We start from the raw sequence: 14,128 nt of genomic DNA, 5'->3' as shown, positions 1-14,128 counted from the left end.
CTCTGCACAATACCAAGCAGGCTGCTGAGACAGTGGCACCTTTTGTTTAAAATCGGCATTCTTTCTCTTGTCCCCCCAAATATCACTAAGAAGATCTGGTGGTGTGTCAGTGTCATTGAGGACAAACAAACGTAACACACAGGAAGGGAATCCTTTACTGTGCGTTATGCTCATTTGCCCTTCAGGACATTGACTTGCAACCAAATCTTAAATGTGATTCACGAAGAAATTATAATTACAGGATGGGGGGAGACTTGTCTCAGCAGTAGTGTGTGCAAAAAGGATCTTGGGGTCTTACTAGACCAAACACTGAACATGAGTCAGCAGTGTGATGCGGTAGCTAAAAAGGCAAATGCAATCTTGGGCTGCATCAACAGAAGTATAGTGTCCAGATCACGCGAAGTGATGGTATCGTTTTACTCTGCTCTGGTTAGACCTCACCTAGAGTACTGTATTCAGTTTTGGGCACCACAATTTAAGAAAGATGTAGACAAGCTGGACTGGGTCCAGAGGAGGGCAACAAAGATGGTGAGGGGTCTGGAGACCAAGTTCTATGAGGAAAGGTTGAAGGAGCTAGATATGTTTAGCCTGAAGAGGAGAAGACTGAGAGGGGATATGATAACCATCTTCAAGTACTTGAAGGGCTGTCATATAGAGGAGAGTGCTGAGTTGTTTTCTGTTGCCCCAGAAGGTTGGACCAGAACCAAGGGGTTGAAATTAAATCAAAAGAGTTTCCATCTAGACATTAGGAAGAATTTTCTAACAAAGCAGTTCCTCAGTGGAACAGGCTTTCTCGGGAGGTGGTGAGCTCTCCTTCCCTGGAGGTTTTTAAGCAGAGGCTAGATGGCCATCTGTCAGCAATGCTGAGTCTATGACCTTAGGCAGTTCTTGAGAGGGAGGGCATCTCCATCTTCTGGGCCTGGAGTAGGAGTCACTGGGTGTGTGTGGGGGAGGTAGTTTGGAATATCTTGCATTGTGCAGGGGGTTGCACTAGATGACCCTGGTGGTCCCCTTCCAACTCTATGATTCTATGAAAAAATGCTAGGAAAAGCTTATGATGCATCTTCCAGCATCTCACCTGGTTTAGCCCTAAGTGGGGATTTCAACCTGGGTCTCTCTGATCCAAAGCTGATGCTCTGCCCACCACGCCGCAGGAGGAATGGTACAAGCAGTTGGAATGGGGAGGGGTATGTGTCATACAGTGGCATTTACAAAGAGATAGACAGTTCTTAGAAAGATATGGTTCAGACATAGCAAGGCTGAAAGGAGCCTGGGATTTGTCTAGTCCTTCCCCTCCCCGCCCCTCACATATGCCTTGAGAATTAATTACTTCTGGGTTTGCAGCAAGCTACACTTCTCCAGTACATCCCACCTGTTAAATTGTCCTTTGCATTTTCCAAGCAAACTTGGACTCCATACAATTCTTGTACTTTTGTAACAGCAAACTATGGCTTGCTGCAAATTCAGAAATGACTTTTCTCGCTGGAGGCAAAGGGAAGAGAAATGCAAGAGTGCTGAATTCATGTGAATGAGCCAAGGTACCTTCCAAACTCATCCATGTAGCAGCAAACCGTGGTGTTCTGCTGCCAGCGTGGTGTAGTTGTTAAGAGCAGTGGTTTGGAGTGATAGACTATGATCTGGAGAACCGAGTTTGATTCCCCACTCCTCCATATGAGCGGCTGAGGCTAATCTGGTGAACTGGGTTTGTTTCCCCACTCCTACACACGAAGCCAGCTGGGTGGCCTTGGGCTAGTCACAGCTCTCTTGAGAGCTGTCTCAGCCCCACCTACCTCTTGGGGTGCCTGTTGTGGGGAGGGGAAGGGAAGGTGATTGTAAGCCGGTTTGATTCTTCCTTAAGTGGCAGAGAAAGTCAGCATATAAAAACCAACTCTTCTTCTTCTACCTCTGAAATAAGCCAAATTGTAAGGGTGAAAACACATGGTTGCTTTAGCCTCCTTTATTCCCTGTTTCAGCCAGGATTCAGCCAGGATCAAATGCATGCGTTTCGCCGAACGTGCATTCGATCCTGGCTGAATCCTGGCTGAAACAGGAAATAAAGGAGGCTAAAGCGACCCTGCGTTTTCGCCCTAGAGAACCAAATCACCTCCATGGAATTCTGTCTCTTCTAATGCCTGTCCTTCCCCCCAAAATGCCATTAATTGTTCTGAGATCATTTCCAGGTGACTGGCACAGCCAGTGCTCCCTGACTTAAACTTAACTTATTGCACTTTCAAACGCTTCTTAAAATTAAAAATAAAATAAAATTAAACCCTGGCTATTGTGAAGATTTCTCGCAGTTAATTATTGCTTTATTGCAAAGCCCGCCTGAGAGATAAATCACATATTTTAATCTTTCTGTAATTATGGTGTGTCAAAGGCGCTGGATTAAAGGAAGAGATAATGGCCTGCCTATTTTCTTCTCCCTCCTTCTCCACCGGTGTATCAGTTGTCAGGTTGAAGTGGTTACCCGCACTGTGAGTGGGTTTGTTTTTATTTTTAATTTTTTTTTTTTACGTTTTGTTAAGATGGTTGTCTATTTATACCCTTTCCAGTTTTCAGCCAAACTTTTCTTGGCCATTTCTTGGACCTAATTCTGTGGTCGTTGTTTGGGAGGGAACCAAACCAATACCTGCACGTGACAAAGACAGGTAACCAAGCATAGTTACCCTACCAAGACCAGGCTTGTCGTAAGAACATAAGACAAGCCCTGCTGGATCAGATCAAAGTTCTCTCTAATTTGTTTTCCAGCGTACCTTGTTTCCCAGGGTAGCCAGCCAGATCTTTCCCAGCAGCCCGTAATCAGGACAGGAAGGCAATATCCCTCTCCTACTATTTGCCCCCTAAAAATTGGTATTCAGAGGCTGCCCAAAATCCTGCAGGGTTACCTCTTCATGGTCTCTGTGCATCACAGTGCTAAGCTTTTAGGCCTGGCTTTTTGGTAGGGTTGCCAACCTCCAGATACTAGCTGGAGATCTCCTGCTATTACAGCTGATCTCCAGGCGATAGAGATCAGTTCACCTGGAGAAAATGGCCGCTTTGGCGATTGGACTGTATGGCATTGAAGTCCCTCCCCTCCCAAACCCTGCCCTCCTCAGGCTCCACCCCAAAAATCTCCTGCCAGTGGTGAAGAAGGACCTGGCAACCCTACTTTTAGGTGGGAAGGTTCTCGCCCCTTGGAGATGTTGATTGGGACTGTGCATGCCCCAGGTGAAAGAATCTCACCTTCCCGCTCCATTTCTTCCAAATGCAAAGGTGCACAAAGCCCATCATTGTGAATGCACAGATGGGATTACCACTTGATCAATATTAGTAAATACAACTGTGTCTTCCCTTGAGCCCTCGTGGACAATACCTGTAGTATGTTTCCTCTCTGAATTTGTCTAATCCCCTTTGAAAGCCGTCTTAAGCCAGTAGCCTGCGTCCTTTACCACAGGGAATTTCCTGCCAGTCTGAGCTTTTGGGAAGAAATAAAAAGCACGTTTTAGTCCTTGTTGAGGAGATACATCTTGAACAAATTCTGTGTAGTATCTTCAAAGAGCCCTCATGTCCAGATGTTAGATCTTCTGTGCCTTGAATCACCTTGCCATCTAATTTTGGGATATTGGGGGTGACCACTTGCCCATGGTTTATCCCCCAGTTCTACAACTGTATTCTGCCTAGTCATTGGTATTAGGCCAGAATTTAGTGTCCAGAAACTCAGGTTTTAGGCCTTTATGCATGGCTGTCTCCCTCGCTGTCACCCCTTCAATGACTTCAGTTCTTTGTTTTGATTATGGATGCCGTTTCCAACCATCAGAGGTCGCCCCGCTCTCCCTGTTCGTTTCCGCACGTTTTGCCCATGTTTTCAGGGACCTGGGTTATCACAAATTTGAAAATGTGGGCAAAACATGCGGAAACGCAGGGGGAGAGCGAGGAGACCTCTGACGGTCGGAAACAGCATGCATAATCAAAAGGAAGACCCGAAGTCGTCAGAGGGGTGACCCCGAGGGCAACAGCCATGCTTAAAAGGCCTTAATGTTTTCTTTAACAATTACTGAAAAAGCAGTCAATTTCCAGTGTTCACTAGTGTGGAAATATATTTAAACTGTACGTACACACATAAGTGGAGACTGGTGTTTGGGAATACCAGATCGCATATACAAGAGCTTGTTGTTTGCATGTAGACTCTGCACAAATCAAACCTTTGAATGCACGGTGATTGGAGGCAGAGCCAGCAGGAGTGACCCTGGTTACCCTGCTCCACACATGTTCACTTGTACACGATGAACTTCAGGAGGGGAAAGACTAGGCTTGATTGGACATGCAGTGCTTCATTGGGGTTGCCGGCATGGTGTAGTGGTTAAGAGCAATGGACTCTAATCTTGAGAACCAGGTTTGATTCCCCACTCTTCCACCGGAGTGGCGGACTCTAATCTGGTGAACCTGGTTGGTTTCCCCACTCCTACACACAAAGCCAGCTGGGTGGCCTTGGGGTAGTCACAGTTCTCTCAGAAATCTCTCATCCCCATCTACCTCACTAGGTGTCTATTGTGGGGAGAGGAAGGGAAGGAGATTGTAAGCTGGTTTGTTTCTCCTTAAAAGGTAGAGAAAGTCGGCATATAAAAATCAACTCTTCTTTTTGTCATCTCTGGCTTGGGAAATCCCTGGAGTTTTGGGGGCATTGCCTGGGGAGGGGCAGAGTTTGGGGAAGGGAGGTAGCTGAAGGGCTGTGTTGTCATAGAGTCCACCCTCCGAAGCTGACATTTCCTCCAAGGGAACTGATCTCTGCTGTCTGGAGATCAGTCGTAATTCCAGGAGAACACCAGGCCCTGCCTAGAGGTTGCAACCTAACCTGATTTAATCCCAGAAGCCAGAGATGGGGCTGAACAAGATTTCCATTTGAAGTCCCTCCGTATGATAAACAGAAACTCAGATATGATTACTTACATGGCGTGCAAAGGTTGTTACTTTGTACAAGATGTGCAGGTCACCCGAGTTCAGCTTTTCCTATGTAATTCTTTGAAGCATGTAGACATCTCAATTTATGCCCCTCAATCCTGTCCTTCCTACCCAGCCCTTCGCTTACTCATCTCCCTCCTCCCATCACTTCCTTGTAGTGTCAATTCTGGAAAAAAAATTCCAACAACTACGCAAAGTGAGCTGATCTGCAGAAGCGTCCCTGCTTTCTCACACCTCCTTGTGCACCTTTTCTTGACACACAACATGACCCGGGGTCTGCCGCTGGGGTGGCTCCCCTGAGCTCGCAACCAGTCCTCTCGTTCACCTAGAACGTGCCTTGTCAACTCGGCGAGGGCATTTTGCCAGTCGGCACGGAGAGAATCTACAAGCATCTGTCCCAGGGTAGCCCCTCCCCCTCCCATGACTCAGGACGGGAAGCAGCTACGGCAACCCGGTGCCTGGTGCTGCTCGTGGGATGCGCTGTTATGTTCACCCTTCAGCGGTCCCACTGGCGTTCCAGTCAAAGCACATCTTTTCATTTATTTGTTGTTACTCTGTGGAGCAAATTGCAGGGTTCCTCTGCCAGAAGAGCAAGAAGCATTAATTAGTTGTGGTACGTGGGATCCTTCTTCTAAGTGACTGGCAGTGCAGCCCTAAGGAGAGTTGCTACCCTTCTAAACCCATTGACTACAATGGACTTAGGATGGTGTAAGTCTGCCTAGGATCGTGCTGTAAAAAGTGAAGCCAGGCATCTGCGAAGGCAAGCTTAGAGATAAGGAGCCTTCCCATACTGGTCAGATCAGTGGTCCATCTAGCCCAGATAAAAGTGGACGTTGGCAAGGTCTCAGGCACAGTTCTTTCCCAGGCCTGCAACTTGAGGATAGTGATGTAAGAAAGCTCCCTTTTTCATTTCTTTTATATGTTGTCATCATGATCCTTTTAGTTTGGGCTGTTTTTTTGTTAAGAAAAGCCATGCTGGATCAGACCAAGGTCCATCAAGTCCAGTGGTCTGTTCACACAGTGGCAAACCAGGTGCTTCTAGGAAGCCCACAAACAAGCAGCGCCATCCTGCCTTTGTTCCACAGCACCTAATATATTCGGCATGCTCGTCTGATACTGGAGAGAATAGGTATGCATCATGACTACTTTCCATTTTGACTAGTAGCCATGAATACTCATCTCCTCCATGAAGATGTCCACTCCTCTCTTAAAGCCTTCCAAGTTGGCAGCCATCACCACATCCTGGGGCAGGGAGTTCCACACTTTAACTATGCGTTGTGTGAAGAAATACTTCCTTTTATCAGTTTTGAATCTCTCACCCTCCAGCTTCAGCAGATGACCCCGTGTTCCAGTATTATGAGAGGGAGAGAAAAGCTTCTCCCTGCCCACTCTCTCCATACCATGCTGACAGTCTGAATTCATTTGTTTATTTTATGCCACTTTCTCTGTTACACCTTATATCTATGCAGTCAGCACAAACATAACATTCTAAAATCACATTATTTTAATGGGAAAGTGCAAGGAGATATACGAGCTCTGAAACAAGGCTCAGCTTGCGCACAGGAGAAGTTGAAATCAAAACGGATTTTTAAAAAAAGTTGAAACAGAAGGGACGAGGGATTCAAAATCCAACCTACCTGAGATTCCTTTATTTGGATGTGCCAGGAAGGACTCAGCTTAGCATCTCCAGACCTTATGCAAACCTTCTACAGTTTCTAAGACATGAGCTCAGTATGCTGGTTAAACAGTTGCTGACAAGCACACAGATCCCCAGCTGGGAAAAAGTTAACCAGGCATATTAAGCAGAGAAGTTTCCTCCAGTTTTTTCTCTCTTTCCGTTTAATCCAAAGACAACTCAAGTGACATTTGGGACCAGAGGGCAAAATATGAATGTCTGAGGCCTACTTCTTAATAAGGTGATAAATCTATGTCTAGACAGAACCACATAGGACTACCACTGGGAACATTCATTATTGAATGTTTTTCTATACAAAAAAACATCTCTGTGTGTAGAAAGTTAGTGTCCTAGGGAGAAGGATGGTGCCCTTCTCCCTGACATACTTGTTTACTGTGTGCAAGGGCTATGCAAATCCCCACCTGCGATATGTAGCCCAGAGACAGGTGTTCCATCTCAGTGAGAACCAGCCCCCAACTGATTTCTTTTTCTGGGTTTTGAGTCTAAATTCTGGCTTAAACCCCTTGTTTCCAAACAGCAGTACTGATTCAAGAGGTTCCACCGTTTGGTAGCAAGTGCCCAGGAAGGACCTATATATCATTGCTTTCCGCTCTCAGTCAACACCATCTGTGATTTTAGAGCTCTGGCCCTACAAATCCAGTTGCCATCTGGCTGGAGACCACTTTCACCTGGGTTTAGGGTTGCCAACCTCCAGGTAATAGCTGGAGATCTCCTGCTATTACAACTGATCTCCAGCCGTTGGAGATCAGTTCACCTGGAGAAAATGGCCGCTTGGACTCTATGGCATTGAACTCCCTCCCTTCCCCAGGCACTGCCCTCCTCAGGCTCCGCCACAAAAGCCTCCTGCCGGTGGTGAAGAGGGACCTGGCAACCCTACCTGTGTTACCTTTGCCCCCCTCTGAACTGCGCAGATACCAAGTTTAATAGAAAAGCCATGAAACCAAAAGTGTGTCTTTGTGACTGAGACTCCTTGGCAAAAAACGGGATTTTCGATGCCTTCTCAGCTTGCTTCTTAGCTTGCTTAGCTGAGACGCCATCCTTTTCTCCCTGTTCTCCCCCCTCCCACTCTTTAAATACCATCCCATCATTTCTGAATTAATTCTTAAGCCTCAGAGGTCCCTTGCAAATCCAATTATGGGAATGCCTTCTCATTGGCTCCTGCTGTTTTTCTACCTGAAAGCGAGCCAGGTGGCCCCATGTTTTTTTGTGCTTCATTGCCCCCAGTCTGGGACATTGTGTCTTGGAGGAGGGGGACCAGGAAGTGGTATGCTTTCTCAAAGTTCCCTTTTTGCTTTAAAGCAGTAACTGCAGCCTGTGCCTTGTCGTGTTCTGAGAGGCCTTCCAGCTAGGGAGCTAGGTGCCACTCTTAATAATCAAGGGGAAAGATTTGACTATGTTGTTAAAGGTGTTACGGATACAGTGGACCGCCAAAAAAAAATCAATCAGTGGGTTCTAGATCAAATCAAGCTTGAACTGACGCTAAAAAGACTAAACCAAGGCTGTCGTACTTTGGTCACATTATGAGAAGAGTCACTGGAAAAGACAATCATGCTAGGAAAAGTTGAAGGCAGCAGGAAAAGAGAAAGACCCAACAAGAGATGGATTGACTCAATAAAGGAAGCCACAGCCCTCAATTTGCAAGACCTGAACAAGGCTGTCAAAAATAGGACATTTTGAAGGACTTTGATTCATAGGGTTGCCATGAGTTGGAAGCGACTTGACGGCACTTAACACACACACACTTCCCCTCCATGAACCGCCAAGGGGAACAATGTTAAAAAATATGTGGTTTTTTATTTTATTTTACAAGAAGACAAGATGCTAAGAGCAAATAGGTATATAGTGTCCAGTTTCTTGATTTGCTTGCTGGTAAGTTACAGATACCGTGGACAGCCCAAAAAACAAATACGTGGGTTCTAGATCAAATCAAGCCTGAACTGACCCTAGAAGCTAAAATGACTAAACTGAAGGTCTCGTATTTTGGTCACATTATGAGAAGACAAGAATCACTGGAAAAGACAGTCATGCTAGGAAAAGTTGAGGGCAGCAGGAAAAGAGGAAGAAAAGGAGGAAGGCCCAACAAGAGATGGATTGATTCTATAAAGGAAGCCACGACCCTCAGTCTGCAAGATCTGAGCAAGGCTGTTAAGGATAGGACGTTTTGGAGGACATCAATTCATTGGGTCGCAATGAGCGACTTGACGGGAGCGACTTGACGGGAGCTACTTGACGGCACTTAACACACACATGTTATTAAAGATGGCTGATGCAGGTGGCAGGGTCCAAGCATGGAGAGGGGAGGGATGTGTATGCTTTACTAGGGTCAAGGGAGGCCCAAATCAGGCTGCAAGGCCATTACCATGATTTGAGCAGCTTATGTCATTTCAGAAATATAGCAGACATTTTTCTTCCATGAGATTGTGTGTATGGGATGGGATTCTGTGCATTACAAGTTGCTACCAGCGGCACCTGAAGATCGCCTGTTATTATGGTTGATCTCCAGATGATCAAGATCAGTTCCTCTGGAGAAAATGGCAGCTTTGGAAGGCGGACTCTATGGCATTATATCCTGCTGAGGTCCCTCCCCAAACTCTGCCTTCCCCAGGCTGTACCCCTAAAATCTCCAGGTATCCCCCAAACCAGAGCTGGCAGCCCTACTTCCCATACTGTAAAAGGAGAGCTTATTCTTTCCAATTGCAAAAGAAATACTTGGCTGTGCTCACTTTTTGTTGTCTCCATATAGCTGGCAGCATAAGAAGGGGCCACAGCCTAGTGGAGCAGCATGTTGAAGGCCCCTGGTTCAGTTCCTGACACCTGTAATGAAAGGAATGACAAATAGCAAGGTTAGCAAAGTCCTAGGAAAGCCTTTGCTAGGCAGAGTAGACCATAGGGGAGGGGCAGTGGCTCAGTGGTAGAGCATCTGCTTGGCATGCAGAAGGGCCCTGGTTCAATCCCTGGCATCTCCAGTTAAAGGGACTAGGCAAGTAGGTGATGTGAAAGACCGCTGCCTGAGATCCTGGAGAACCACTGCTGGTCTGAGTAGACAATACTGACTTTAATGGACTGAGGGTCTGATTCAGTGTAAGGCAGCTTCATGTGTTCATGTGTACTGGGCTAGCAGAATAGTGAGTCACAGCAGAACTATACATTTATGTATAGCTGTGAGATTTCTTTCCACACTTCAAAAAATCTATAATGTTGACTGCGATGTGGAGAAGGGGTTTCCTAACCCATTTCCCCATTGAACACATGGAGCTTCCTTATACTGAATCAAACCATTGCTCTGTGAAGATCCATATTGTCTACTCCGACTGGTTGTGGTTCTCCAGATTCTCGGGTAGGAGTCTTTCTCATCACCTCCTACATGATCCTTTTAACTGGAGATGCCAAGGATTGGACCTTGGACCTGGCCTCTTGCACTGAGCCATGGTCCCTCCCCACCAGCTGCTTCTCCCTAAGCTGGAAAAAAATTACAGGTATTGGTGTGTATTCCCAAGAACAAAAGCAGCTTAGGGGAGGAGAGGTAAGCAGCTCTGTTCTGCCCACACTGGTCTTCCCATTTAAATTGCAGCCCCGGCTGCTGAATTGTCTAAAATAAAATGCGTGAAAACAATCACCTAATTACAAGGAACATGGCACTTTGTCCTCAGACTAAGACACACTGGAGCACTGGTTCATTGGTAGAGCATGTGTTTTGTATGCAGGGCATTCGATCCCTGATATCTCCAGTTGAAAAGCTCTCAGGTCGCATAAACGATCTCAGATCTGCACATGAAAGGAGCATCGCTTGTCCTTTCGTCTCCTTCCTCCTCTTTGCTCTGAGCAGAGGAGAATCAGGAGCGCAAAACCGGAGAGGGAGGGGTACCCTTGCACCAGTTAACTGACCTTGGTGATTAATTTAACAGCAGCTGGTAATTAAGAGCCATATGTGTGGCCACAAAGCAACAGGAGTCCCCGGTGGGGAGCTGACTCTCCTCTTCCGCTGCTGAGCTCTCGCTCCGTTGACCCTCCAAGTGAAGCTGCATTGGGGTCCCACCATGGTCCCAGTGCTGAGGTGCACCCAAACGGGGCAAAGCCCCCGTGGCTGCCACTCTTGTCCTGCATCTGGAAAAAGGGCTGACTCTCTGTACAGCAGGGGTTCAGATGTATTTTCCCCCTATGAGTCCAGGTTTTGTTAAGGGCACTGATAAAGAGCAGTGTTTTCGGCTGACCAACAGCTTGTGATGGTTTTTTTTTTAAATCTCCTGCCTAAGTAATGTTAGAGAAATCTAGTTGGAGATGTATTCTTTAATCTGGATCTCATTCCCTCCAGTCTGGCCTGTGATGGTGCTTAATACTGGATTGATAGCAGGCTTATTGGAGAGTGAAAAACCACCTTGTGTCCTTTTTATAATGGGCAATACCTGTGGCAAATGGGTCTCTGATGTTTTCTTTGGTGATGGAAAGTGCCATCAAGTCACAGCCAACTTATGGTGACACCATAGTGTTTTCAAGGCAGGAGACATTCAGAAGTGGTGGTTTGCCATTGCCTGCATCTGTGTAGTGACCTGGACTTGCTTGGTGGTCTCCCATCCAAGTACTAACCAGGGCCGACCCTGCTTAGCTTCTGGCATCTGATGAGATCAGGCTAGCCTGGGCCCATCCAGGTCAGGTTAATCATGTTTCCCTTACAGGGTAGCAAACAGTGCCCTGCTAAAAAGAAATTAAAGGAGGATCTTGATAAGTGCCTAGGATGAGCCTCTGTTACTTGAGTGGGAAGCAAGAAAGAGATGGGTGTGCAAGTAGTGGTTAAGAGCAGTGTAGTGGTTAAGACAGTGGTTTGGAGTGGTGGACTCTGATCTGGAGAACCGGGTTCGATTCCCCACGCCTCCACATGAGCGGCCTAAGCAAATCTGGTGAACTGGGTTGGTTTCCCCACTTCTACACATGACGCCAGCTGGGTGAGCTTGGGCTAGTCACAGCTCACTTGAGAGCTCTCTCAGCCCCACCTACCTCTCAGGATGCCTATTGTGGGGAGGGGAAGGTGATTGTAAGCTGGTTTGATTCTTCCTTAAGTGGTAGAGAAAGTCGGCATATAAAAACCAACTCTTCTTCTTCTTCATATAAGGGGGAAAATAGGGGGAAATTCACCTGGACATACATTATACTGTCTCTTGGCTCTTTAGGCTTTATTGACTTTTCTGATTGGCAACAGCTCTACAGGGTCTCCCTTATATCACATTTAATCTGACCCTTCCTCCAGTGATCTCAGGAGGTTTCTTCCCTTCTTTGCTTTATACTCTGAGCAACCTTGCGAAGTGTGTTACATTGTGAGAGAAATATTAACCAAAACATTACCCGGTGAATTTCATGGCTGTCAGGAGATTTGAATGCACATCTCTCCAGTCCTAGCCCAACACTGTAACTGCTGCACCACTTTGGTCTGCTCCAATGAGAAAGACCTCAAGTAGAGGCCTTCTCCAGCCTTCCTGGCCTATGCTGCACATGAAGCTGCCTTATGCAGAGAAAGACCCCCAATTTAGTTGTACTGTATGGCAGAGTGAAGTAGCTGTCTGAAGCGGCAGAATTGGGAAAGGGGGTGTTAGTAGCCACTGGTGCATCACTGGAAATTGTCTTCCCTGAAGCAATTTGATTTTCCCATCCGAACCATAAAACTGTGAGTTTTCATGTCCTCTGCGGTGGCCAAGAGGAATAAGAGACCTGTACGTATTTATCCGAGAGCCAGTGTGGTGTAGCGGTTAAGAGCAGCGGACTCTAAACTGGAGAACCAGGTTCGATTTCCCCCACTCCTCCACATGAAGCCTGTTGGGTGACCTTGGGACAGTCACAGTTCTCTCAGAACTCTCTCAGCCCAAGCAGAGGCAAGCTGTGGCAAACCACTCCTGAACGTCTCTTGCCTTGAAAACCCTACGGGGTTGCCATAAGTCAGCTGTGACTTGATGGCACAAATACACACAGAGAGACATATATATCAGCATTGTGATGGCTAAGAGATGCAGAGTCGGTACTTCCAAACAGTCAGAGCCAAGCAGGGGTGGCTGACTGAGGAGAAGTTGCTTTTGGCATTGTCCCCGCAGCAACCAGAATATGCCCTTTATCTTGAGATTTTAACCAGACTCCTTAGACCAGTGATTCCCAATCTGGGGTACACGTACCCCCAGGGATATGAACCAGGACATTTAGGGGAATGCAAAAAAAAATTAAATAATGGTGGGAAAAGGCATTTGAAATAACAGCAACTACCGGTATATTCATTACAAACATTTTGGTAATATGAGGGGTACAGTTTATGGAAATGGACTGCCAAGGGGTACACAAGGGAAAAAAAGGTTGGCAACCACTGCCTTAGATCATGTAACAGACATAGGGTTGCCAACCTCCAGGTAGTAGCTGGAGATCTCCTGCTATTACAACTGATCTCCAGCTGATAGAGATCAGTTCAGCTGAAGAAAATGGTTGTTTTGGCAATTGGACTCTATGGTGCTGAAGTCCCTGCCCTCCCCAAACCCTGCCCCCTCAGGCTCCAACACAAAAGCCTCCCACCGGTGGCAAAGAGGGACCTGGCAACCCTAAACAGACAAGATACTTCTCAAGAGTAGTCCACTTCAGCTGTCTGTTTTGCAGGCAGAAGGAGGGGGATCCTAACTGACCGATGACCGAGAGACTGCATCCATTTGCTGGAAAGTCATTCTCTCTCGCTGCATCGCGGCAGAACGGGGGAAATGGCTTTTAGACGGGGCGAGGAGCAAGTGACAATATGCCATTTGCAAGGGGATGGCTGGGTAGGATTCAACAGCAGAGTCACCAAGCTGATTGGCAAATACATTTAACAGGGGCAGCTAATTATAAGAGGTGACAAGTGGAATTAGATGGTCTGTCTGCGATTGGGGAAGCATCTGCCTGTTTAAGAGGGATGGGGAGATGTGGGGGTTTGGGGAGAAGGTTAGCAAATCCGAGTTGGCAAGGGACAGAAGAAAGGTTTAGAGTTAGCAGCAAGTTTGCTTCAGGAGTATGCGCAGGATAGCCAAAGATGGATCGAATGTGTTGGCAATTAATGTTGATAACCTGTCTGTAAAATTGTGAATAGATGCAGTTTTCCAGAGGATTTATTTGTTGTCGTCGAGCTTTTGAGAGTTAAAACTTTTTAAAAATATAAGAGTTTTTGACTTGTGTATTGTATTCTAATAAAAGATTACAGCTGGGGGTAAAAATGGGAAAGCAGATTATTATGGGCACCGACACGGAATGATATTTCCCCCCTATTTGTCTTTTCCTTCCCTTTCTCTTTTGTACCCTTTAAAAATGAAAAATAAATTATACACACACACACACAAGATTCTATGACTAGCCACACTTTAAGAACATCTCTTTTTTATTTTATGTTTAAACATTAACCTTCCTGGGCAAACTATAAGTAAGACGCGTTCGTTTCCCCCCGAATCCAGATGACAGAATGAAGACAGTTTCATAATGAAGACAGATTTTGTCCTTGTG

The 14,128-nt window shown here is 46.4% G+C and overlaps 1 protein-coding gene across 2 annotated transcripts in view; it reads left to right on the top strand.

The window, feature by feature from the left end:
• The window catches only part of KSR2 (kinase suppressor of ras 2), a 251,485-nt gene that overhangs the window by 222,572 nt on the left and 14,785 nt on the right, over positions 1-14,128 (top strand). The gene's annotated exons all lie outside the window — the stretch shown is intronic.

This window comes from Euleptes europaea, chromosome 13, assembly GCF_029931775.1.
Source record: "Euleptes europaea isolate rEulEur1 chromosome 13, rEulEur1.hap1, whole genome shotgun sequence".
Taxonomy (NCBI): Eukaryota; Metazoa; Chordata; class Lepidosauria; order Squamata; family Sphaerodactylidae; genus Euleptes; species Euleptes europaea.
The sequence above is the reverse complement of the archived record's forward strand: the minus strand, read 5'-3'. Positions and strand labels throughout refer to the sequence as shown.